Source organism: Myotis daubentonii, chromosome 15 (genome assembly GCF_963259705.1).
Source record: "Myotis daubentonii chromosome 15, mMyoDau2.1, whole genome shotgun sequence".
NCBI classification, from domain to species: Eukaryota; Metazoa; Chordata; class Mammalia; order Chiroptera; family Vespertilionidae; genus Myotis; species Myotis daubentonii.
The window spans coordinates 31,106,543-31,117,362 of record NC_081854.1 but is presented as its reverse complement, the minus strand read 5'-3'; the positions used below and the strand labels follow the sequence as shown (position 1 = coordinate 31,117,362).

General features: G+C 52.2%; 1 long non-coding RNA gene across 1 annotated transcript; it reads right to left on the bottom strand.

Annotated features, from left to right (window-relative positions):
- Positions 1-236: 236 nt before the first annotated feature.
- LOC132216374 (uncharacterized) lies at positions 237-3,644 on the bottom strand. Its single transcript, XR_009448738.1, has 3 exons — positions 3,613-3,644; positions 2,891-2,991; positions 237-2,235 (listed from the first exon to the last, which is right to left on the bottom strand). It is a non-coding gene; the product is annotated as an uncharacterized LOC132216374 (long non-coding RNA).
- Between the last annotated feature and the right edge of the window lie 7,176 nt (positions 3,645-10,820).

The window sequence follows — 10,820 nt, the reverse complement described above, 5'->3', positions numbered from 1 at the left end:
AAAATCAAGGGAGATATTTTCATATTTTTATTCAGAAATTCGTTTTTTGAATTAGGATTTCCATGGAATTCCCAATTGCAACTTGAATACAAAGACTCAGCTACAGTTTTTGATTGGTTTTATCATAGTATCTGATTTTAATTACTGTCAAAGGGGAGACTGAGGTCTTCGTGGTTCTCAAAGGGGATCGAGGGCTTTAGAACGTGAGGTCGGGATGGGGTTCCATTACGTAGCAGGACATCTTTGTGTGGCAAGTTAGCCTTACCGGGTGTGGCCCCGCAGCCACTATGAAATGAGAGGAAGACAGATGTTCATAGCGAGCATGCCTGCAGTTCGGATGGAAATGGGTACTTTCTTAATAATTTTTTTTAATTTTTCAATTATCGTTGAGATGCAATATTATATTTGATTCCTGTGTACAACATAGTGATTAGACATTTATGTAATTACAAAGCGACCACCCTTATAAGTCTGGTGCGGAAATGGGTACTTTTAACAAAGAGGCATACACATAATTTGCAATGGGCTCGCTGAGCCCTGATCGCACTCGGTTGCCCCGGGAGCTCTGAGCAGGCAGCACTGTTATGGTCTCAGTTGTCAGTGGGAAAAGCCCCAGGTGAAAGGACAAACCCAGGCCCAAGTAAGGACGGAGGGAGCTGCATTCACCCTGAACTTCTTCAAACCCCACATTCCTGCCACCACAGGGCAGCCCCGCTGCCGAGCCTTGGAGCGAAAGCCCTTGAGGGTACAGGCATCCACTGGGAGAGAAAGTGACTTTTGTATGGTCCACACTATGGAGGGCATCTGGATGTGCCACTGCTTAGCCTCCTCTTCACCCTCAGACACCTCGCCCCTGCAGGTCAGGCATGGACCCAAGCTGGGCCAGTCGGATGGAGTGTTTGCCCCCTGGAACCAGCACCTGGATGGACTGCATGGCTTCCTGGTCCAAGAAGCCCGATGCTGGCTGGTCCCCTCCTTCCTGGAGTCTGAATGTGTTGTTCTTCCTTCAACCAGTACCCTTCTGATAATCCTTGGTTTTGGTTTTTAATCCCAGTTGAATTAGCTGGGACTCCTGGCTGTGAGTGCCAGAAACCCCTCTCAAACCAGCCTCACCCAACAGGCCATTCATGGGTTCCCTTAGAGGAAAATCAATTCATGGCGCGTGTCTTGCCGTAGTCACGCTTGAGTCCAGGGAGCCTACTGAGATGGTCAGGACGCGTTCCCTCCTTCTCTGCATCTCTTGATGTTGGTTGTCTTGATTTTGTTCTCAAGTAAAAATGATCTCCATCAGCAACAGGTCTTCCTGGTCCATGAAACCTGGGTCCAGGGGAGAGCATCTCTCCCATTGGCTCTGGGAAAGGCCTGGGGAGACCAGCTGGCTTGGAAGGGTCCCGTGTCCACCTCTGTGTCTATCATCGTAGGGTGGGGAGGTGTAGAGCACTCCAAATGGGGCCAGGCCTGAGTCACATGCTGTCCATGGGCCAGGAATCAGGGCCAGCCTTGCCCCAGATGCACAGATTACTATGGAATGAAGTGTTGGTTCTGCAGAGGAAGTGATGCTAAACACATAACCCCACAAAAATGTTAGATAGGACAAAGGTCTCAAGGTCTGGGTGGTTCTTACTAAATTCTATTCTTGCTAAATGTTAAAATATAGCACAGTATTTTGTAGGCCAACTGTAAACAGAAGGAGCTCAATAGGAACCCAACCAGGTAAGTGTAGGCAACTGCAAAGAAGAAATCAATGTGTAACTGACCAAATGGTGTGTATAAGCAATGGCTAAGCCTCCCTTCAGGGAGGTAAAACTTTGGACGTGAATCCCTGTCTCTTTTACTGATGCAAGTAAATAAAGCGACTTGAATAGAACATACCAAGCTTCGAACCCCTCGAGTTCAGTAACAACAACACATGCTCCCCCCACAAAAACAAGATCAGTCCTGTTAAACCAAAGGGCCCCATCTGAGACCAATAGCACTGAATCCACTCAGAGTGGCAGAGAGTCTGAGATAAAGGGAGCCCAAGGAGGATGGTTTAGCCCAGGAGTTTCCAGAAAAGCCATCCACGGGATGTGAGTACCATGCCTGAAATAGAGGACGTTCTTGCTGGCGTGGTGAGGACAGCTCCAGGCTCACTGGGGATCGTGAGAAGACCTACCTTCCGGCTCTGGGGGCCTCCAATGGGTGAGCGGTGGGAGAGATGGTCCAAAAAGACCAGCACGTCCAGGCCATGGTCATCTGAAGGGACCAGACAGGAGGTGAGAGAACCCAAGGAACCCAAATCCACCCCCTCAGGATAAGCTGGTGCCACTGCCTTCAGGCAGAAAGAAGACTGCGTGGGCTCTGAGCTGCGGGCTGGGAGAAGGACGTTCTACCGGATAGAAGCATGGAAGGGTCCATGACCCCACGGGGTGTCTCATTGCCCCCCCCCCCAAGGTATTTCTCTTCCAGATTCTGCTAACTGGCGCTATCAGCCTCCCAAACATCTCTGTCCGCAGATATGTTCTTTCCCTCCTCTCCAACTGCAGGCAGATATCCACCTGTCGGGACAACTGAAAGGGTAGCCTGGGAAACAAGGCTGGCCACAGCGCCTGGGAGCCAGGATGCTCACCTGTGACCAGCAAGGAGGCCGGGCTCTCTCAGGTGACACAGCACTGAGGTGGGTTCTTAGGCCCTGAAAGATCCCCCAAAGGAGGAGCCCCGCTCCCCTCAGCGGGGACCTGCCCCTCATTAACATCTGCACTAATCCCGGCCCTTTCCTGTCTGGCCTCCCCACCCCTACCGCAGCCTGGGACCCCGGCCCTGAGGTGTGCCCTGCGAGGGGGAGGACCTGTGCCTGTCTTGTTCCCTCCCGGATCCCCAGTGCACGTAGTAGATGCTCAACACGTTTTACCTGAATCGTGAATGAAGATGCCTCAGCCTCGCCTTCTGAGAACTAAGGCTTGGTGTTCTATTATCGGATGGGACGGGCTGATTTACATGTCAGGGAGTTTTCTGGAGTGAGAGAGAGGAAATGGCCTGTCCAAGAGCACAGAGCCGGTAGCTGATGCGCTTCCAGGACACAGACCCATGGGGACCTTTTCATTTTAAGAGAAAGAAAACAAATCCAGCCAGATTAACAAAGGGGGTGTTGATGATAAAGACGAGGTGTCTATGGAAGTCAGGGCAGGTTGTCCCAGGAGCCAGGAGGCTGGCTCGGCCCCTTCGTCGCTGCTTCTGTGATGCTGTCTCCTCTCCCTGTGAGCCAGCGCTGTCTGCTCCTCTGTCCAGAGGGGAGCAGGATTATGGCAGGACTTGAGTGTGCATGTCTTCCAGTGAGGACACCAGCCCAGCCTGGACGCCAGGGATTCTGATGGTACTGGCTCGGACTGGGGGACCTTGGGGTCAGTTCACTGTTGTCAAAGGGTGGACATTCATGGCACAAGCACGTTTCAGGCACAGGGGCAGGTGTTAAAGGGTTATGGGGGGTCTGCTTCCCCCACCCAGCCACCAGACCACCGCCTACCTCCACTCCCCAAACTCTGCCTCTTCCCATCATCATGGTCTTTTGCCATCTCTACACACCACTAATCATACACCCTGCAACCTTCCCTTTTCTTTTTTGAAGAAACTCACTTTTTAAGCTTTAATGTGGCCATCCTCTAGGCCAGCCGTGGGCAAACTACGGCCCGCGGGCTGGATCCGGCCCGTTTGAAATGAATAAAACTATTGAAAAAAAAGACCGTACCCTTTTATGTAATGATGTTTACTTTGAATTTATATTAGTTCACACAAACACTTCATCCATGCTTTTGTTCCGGCCCTCTGGTCCAGTTTAAGAACCCATTGTGGCCCTCGAGTCAAAAAGTTTGCCCACCCCTGCATCTGTGGAGACACAGGTTTCAGTTGTTAGAAATGTTTTCTAAAGTAAAATTACATGTGTGAGCAACATTGGAACCTGGAACAAACGAAAGATTAATAACACGGATCCTGCCTTCATTTAACATTTTGACATTTTACCATGCATGTTTTTGCATGTTGATTTTGAAATGTTGTAATCTAGTATGTGCCTTGATGATTCTGGTCTGTTTGCTGATCCCTTAAATTTCATATCAAAAGCCAGTGCCTTGCCCGGCCAGCGTGGCTCAGTGGCTGAGCATCAACCTATGAATCAGGAGGTCACGGTCAGGGCACGTGCCTGGGTTGCAGGCTGGATCCCCAGTGTGGGGAGTGCAGGAGGCAGCCAATCGATGATTCTCTCTCATCATTGATGTTTCTATCTCTCTCTCCCTCTCCCTTCTTCTCTGAAATCAATAAAATTAACAAATAAACAAACAAACAAAAAAGCCAGTTCCTTACCGCCTCCCCTAATCCCTTCCCTGCATAACCCCTTAAATAAAGATTCAAAATACCCACCCCTGTGTCACCTAAATTCTCCTACCTCCTGCACTGTGGGAACCACTCATTTCAACTGCTGACACTGACTCACTGACAGGGGACTGGCCCAAATCCCTTTGCAACCAGCGGGAGAAACTGAGGCCTGGAGATGTTGCGTGACTGGCCCCAGGCCCCAGGGCTATTTGATGGCAAACTGAGCACTGGAGCCCAGGTCTTTCCTCCACCGGCGAGTGAGCTGCCTGATGCATCGAGGAGGGAGAAGAAAGTCGCGGCTGCGGCCTCAGCCTTCGGCAGGCTTTGTTTTATTTCTGGAGGAGCAAACCAGCTCTGGCCGAGGAGGGAATCATAAATTCCGCTGGGAAGGAGCCTGGAACTCCTGAGCCCGGGCCAGGGCTGCCCCTGGGGAGCGTGAGGCTGGCTGGGGAGAAATCTCCGCGAGTGCCCCTTCCGCCGCCCCCGCCTGCGCCCGGCATTTTTAGGCAGTGACATCACGGCACAAGGAGCAGAGACCACCCTTGAAAGGAAAAACAAGTCACCAAGAGGGCAGGGGGGCGGTGGAAGGGGAGGGGGCCCCTCCTTTGCCTTGGCGGACACCATCAACTGGAGAATAAAAATAAGCTCCAGTTCTATAAGGGTGGTATTTTTCAAGCCCATCTCTGGTGCCAGGCCCCGGGCTGACAAGTAAATGCATCATCTCTTTTTAAGTCCCACGGGGAAGGTGTTATTTTATTTCTATTTCACACGTGAGGAGGCTGAGGCTGAGAGGTGGTGTGACCTGGCCCGGGTTTTCCTCAGCCAGCATTCAAACCCAGGCTGCCAGAAGTCACAGACCCCTTGTGAGCAGATGGGTGATAAAGCCAATGAGTGAGCCCCTTCCTCTGCCCACAGGAGGACCCCGGCAACTGTGACCACCAAAGGCATGCTCCCCGACCCCCTGACTCAGAGCTCCAGCCCCCGCTCCCTGATTCTCTCCCCTCTTGCTCCTCTACCTCCGGTCTCTCCCATCAGGCCCCCGGCCCCCTCCTTTCCCAGATTCTTTTTACCAGGTCATGTGAACTATCTGGGTGGCTGGATCTGGGCCTCATGCTTGCACCCCTCCTGCCAGACAGAAGTTGGCCCTGAGTGGATGAAACTCAAGATAGAACTGTCCACCCACATGTGAGGTGCCTGCAGAATTATGTGCATTTTTTTTTGGTGGGGAGCAAGGGGGGGCTGAAATATTTCTGATGAGACTGAACCAAAGCTGGCTGGAGCCGCCCCGTGAACGGGCCATCCACCCAGACTTGCGCTCTCACCACGTATCAACCGTCAATGAGGAAGCCACGGCCATTGACGCGCGCACCTCGAGAATGCATCCAGCTTTCCCTCCCAGGAGCCAGGGAGAAGCCCATTTCCTGCTCAGCCCAGGTGGAAAATCTGCTAAACTCAAAAGGTCAAAGCCAGTTTAATGTTATACCCTTTTGTTAAGAATGTTCCCTTAAAAGAAAAAAAAAAGAAAAAACCCTCATGTTTCTTTCCAAGTTTTCAAAAGCTAATTCATGTGGAAGAGAAAAAAAAAGATTAGGATAAAATTTCAAATATTAAATTCAAATGCAGGATTAATGACTTTTATTTCTAAGCCCAAGAGGTTGTCTGGAATTTAGGACATTTTTGGAGCTCTCGAGACCAGACATAACCAGATGCGGTTGTGTTTTGAACTAAGTCAGCACAAATTTCGTACCTTGAAAGACTATATCCCTGTCCGTCTTAATACAAACAGTCCCTCCTTTTCCAAAATGCTCCATCCAAAATTAATTCAGAGCCATCGGCTTAAAGACAAAGACTAAAAACTTTTTGTAAGTGTAAGTGAAAGTAGCTGACGAATGTATGCCTTCATTAAACACTCCCTGAGCACCTTAACCCTTTCTTTCCACCTCCTTTTCTACCCTCCTCAAACACACACATAAACACAGGCCAGAGGGACAGGAATAACGACTGATTTGAAAGAAGAAAAAAAGCCTACCTACTGTGATAACATCCCTGATGAGGTATCTCAAGTTCTGCTGAACCCCCCAAAGTACTTAAAAATCCCGCACCAGGGCCCTAGCTGAGTAATTTTCCAGCCCAAAGTGGTTGGAATTACTTAGGATAAAGTCTGAATAGGAATCCATCTCCACCAATGAACCTCATAAGACAGTATCCCACCGTCCAACCACATAGACACGAACAAGATGGACATGAACAATGGGGATGAGCCCGATGACTGAAGGTCAAGGGCTGCCCGAATGAGGAAAATGTTCTGTGGGAATGAACACCACTTGAGAAAAAGAACTTCATGGTCTATCATTTGGGAAATACTCCAAACTCTAAGACAGGAGCCAGCAAACTATTGCCAGTGGGCCAAATCTGGCCCTCTGCTTGTTTTGTAAAGAAAGTTTTATTGGAACAGGGCCACATCCATTCATTTACATATTGTCTGTAGCTGCACTAAGTGAAATCCTAGCTCTGGACACTTAGCAAATCACTAAACCCCTCTGAAGCTCATTTCTCATTTGCAAAACGGGGGTGATGAAAGGGCCTACCTCATAGTGTTGTTGTGAGGATCTGAAGAGTCGATGTATATTACGCTCTGGGACAAGCACTTAGTAAGTGTGATATGTTTCTTATTACTATTATTACATGGAGCTGTTAGGAACTTTGCTCAGGTAACATATACACAGTGCCTAGAACACAACAGCGCCCCAGGAGTGCGCACTGGTGCCATGTTTATTACAGTTACCAGTGTCCCTGGCTACCTGGGTCAGATTGGTTTCTGGGTTTGGACAGTGAGAGTGGTTAGTGAATAAGGACCATTTCATCATTCTTATTCCTCCAGCCTAGCTTCTCTAAGAAGCATCACTCAGATGGCAAAGAAACAGCCATTCTTCTGGAGGAACAAGTGAGGTGCTAGGCGCCAAGACACCTCCCCCCCACCCCACCCCCACCCCCTGTCCTGGGTGATGGAGGAAGAGGTAGGCCCATTCTCCCCCATGCAGCTCAGCCAGCTGTGGGCCGGGCAGCCAGCCCATTTGCATGACACGCTCCCCTGGGACCTATGAGGCTACACAGGCTCTCAGGGCAGCAGAAATGGGCCTGGGCTCCGCCGGGTGCAACATTCCCACAGGCGCCGCTGGCAGGATGGCCAGGGAGAAGGAGGCCAGGGGGCCTTGGAGTCAGGCCAGACCAAGTAGGGGAAGCCTGCGACATGCCCATTTGCCCCCCTGCCTCGGGGGGTCACAGGAGCTGGAATTGGCCAGCACGCCTCAAGCCACCGGCCCTCAATCTGTCATGATGCTCCAGGAAAAAATACAGTGAAGTATTGTTTTTTCATCCCATTTATTACCCCAACAAGACTTCACCTGGAAACACTGTTGGCGCTGAGTGGCAGAGAGTATGGGGACACCCGCGTGCCCCGGGCTTGCCCAGGGTGTGAGAGCATTCACTACAGAGCCCAGGGTCACAGAGGGCCAGGCCTTCGAGGGTGAGACAACAGGAATGGCGAAGAGGGGCCAAGGGGCAGCGGCCACCCTGACAGCTTGTGGCCTGTACCCGCTCCCATAAAAGTCACCATCGCAATGATGTCCAGGGGCCTCCCTGGCAGACGTCATTGCGCGGGGCAGGGCCACCGCTTTGGAACCCAGAACCAGCAGTCAGCTGTTTCCAGATACAAGGGGTTGTGACCTTGGCCTGCATTCATGGGGGGACTGTCCAAGAGCCACGGCCCCCTCCCTACACCCAGCCGTTCATAGCCACTGGGCAGATTCCACCGTCAAAAAGTGATGTCTCTGGACGCTGCAGCCCTCGGGTCCTGGAGCGACAGGCAAAGGTCCTGGGAGTGGACAGCTGATGATTATCAGCCACTGACCTCTTGGCATCTGAGGGGTCCTGCCACTTCCTGGGTGCTTTCTGGGCCAGGACGTGAGTGTTAAAGGTACAGCAGGGAGTGTAAGAGATGGATGTGGGTCCGCTGAGCATGGACCCACACTTGGTTCAATGCTCTGCTGTAGCCACCTTGAGGTTCATGATGTTAGAGCCAAGGGCCCCCATTTTCATCTTGCACTGGGCCCCCACATTATGTAGCTGGTGCTGCCGACACCTCACCCTGCCTGGCCCTGTACCATTGCTGACCCTTCTCAGACCCACTGACCTCCCGTCAGCCAGTATCTCCCGAAATCCTCAAAACAAGCCCAGTTTGGGAGACTGGTTTTGATCCCTATTTTGCAAACATGGAACTGGGATGCAGGGACAGTAAGCGGCTTTCCTGCACCCACTCCGCTGGCAAGGAGCAGACCCACGACCCAGGGCCAGCTTTTCTAAGCCCGGAACCATGTTCCTTCCCCACATCCTTTCTCCCACAAGTGGGGAGGGGGACCCAGAGAGGGTCGCAGGTCAGCTCGGTGTTGCTGGGAGAGGCCTCACGGGAAGGGAGGAATTGGGTCGCTACCAAGTAGTAGTGGGGCCAGAGGCTAAGAGAAAGAGGGGTGCTGTGACACCCACAGCTCTGCAAGTGGATGGGGGGTCCTCTGAGCCCCTCCTCTCGTCTGGCCTTCTCATTTCACTCACCGTCCGGAAGATGTGCTCAATGAGGTCACACCCTGTGGCCTATGGCGCTGGGCCCCTGCCCAGTATGACACAAGCACCAGGAGCCTCTGACATGGGAAGGGCCCTGGGAGCTCCAGCACCACAGGAGGGGCTGCGCCCCGATGCTCCCAGTGTGGGCCCCCCGTGAAGGTGTGAGTCCCTTCTTTGGAATGAAAAGTAACCTGATCTCATCCTGTCCATGGTGGGGTCTCATGCAGAAGGAGGTGGGGCCCTAAGCAAAGGCCAAAGGAACTCAGGCGCGTCGGTCCAGAGAAGAGACAGCTCTGAGGACATCCTGACACTCCAGCCAGGGCAATGTGCAGGCCGGGAATGCCAGGCCCCAGCTTTCCCGGAAAGATGCCACGGTGGCAAGCAACAGAAATCCTGGCCGAAACTGGCTTACGTCCAAAGGAATGGACAGGCCAGTGTTCAGGGAGGGATGCTGACGGAGAGCTCAGTGATGCCCTCGGGACTCGGCTTCCCATCTTTCTACTCTGCTGGCCTCTTGCTCTCATCAGGTGCAATTCCCCGGCAGCTGCTGGCAGGACAGCTGGTAAGAAGGGGGAGAGCGAGCAGTGTCCACAGCTTGGCTGTCTCTCGGACCCACACCATCCTCAGCATAGACAGGAACTCTGGCGAAAGGATCAGGGCAGAGTGCTTGCCTCCCAGCCCTGGCTCTGCCATCCACTGGCCTTGTGACCGTAGGTTAGTCCTCCAACTCTCATCAGCTTCCTGGGGCTTTTAGGAAAAATAACAAAGTTAGTATCATGACCGAGAAGGCTGTATCAGACCTGAGTTGCCCCGCCCCCGCGCACCCCCCTCCCCCCACCCCGCCACCCTACCCACCCCTATCCCCGCATAACTGAAGCTCAGCTGGGCTGAATTAACTTTTAAAGAGAGACAGAAAAAAAAGAGGAACTTAAGAGGATGTTGCTGGCTCGCATTTTCTCCAGGAGTACCGGGGAGGAGGATTAGGGGCTGACGAGCCAGGACTAATTCCCAAGGCCAAGCCAACGGTCAGGCCCAGTGAGGGTGTCCCGGCCACTGCCCTGCGCTCCACCATTAAGGCTTGACTGCGTCACAGATGGCGTCAGCTGCTGCACTGAACAGACACCAGAGCCTCAGTGGCTGAAACAAGGTGTCCCGAGAATTTCTTTTCCTCCCATGAAGGTCTGAGTCCTGCTCTCTGACGTCAGTGGGTTCTTTCTCCCTGTAAGTTGTCGGGTCATCACGTGGGCTGTGGTCATTCATCCCTCTGTCTGCATCAGACCATGGTGAGGACCCAGAGCGGGGGAAGAGGAGGGCCCACCCTTCCCTGGATGGGCACACATGTCCCTTCTCACATCTCATTGGCCAGGGCTTGTCACATGTACTTCAGAGCTGCAATGGAGGCTGGGAAAAGTGGTCTTAATTCTGAGTTGTGATGGGCCTGGTTAAACACTCTATTGCTATGGAAGCGAGGGGGGACAATAAGCAGGGTCTCCCTCCCTCTGTTGCAGCGGTTCTCAACCTGTGGGTCGCGACCCCTTTGGCGGTAGAACGACCCTTTCACAGGGGTCGCCTAAGACCATCCTGCATATCAGATATTTACATTACGATTCATAACAGTAGCAACATTACAGTTATGAAGTAGTAACAAAAATAATTTTATGGTTGGGTCACAACATGAGGAACTGTATTTAAAGGGCCAGAAGATTGAGAACCACTGCTCTATTGGCTGAAGGACTGAACAAACCAGTGCGCCCTCCTGCACTCCAGGTCCTCACCTGCGAATGGACACAGTTCCGAGTGAGTATAAAACAAGGCCTCATACTCAGCAGCAGGCACTGTCACCTGTTTTAATTTGT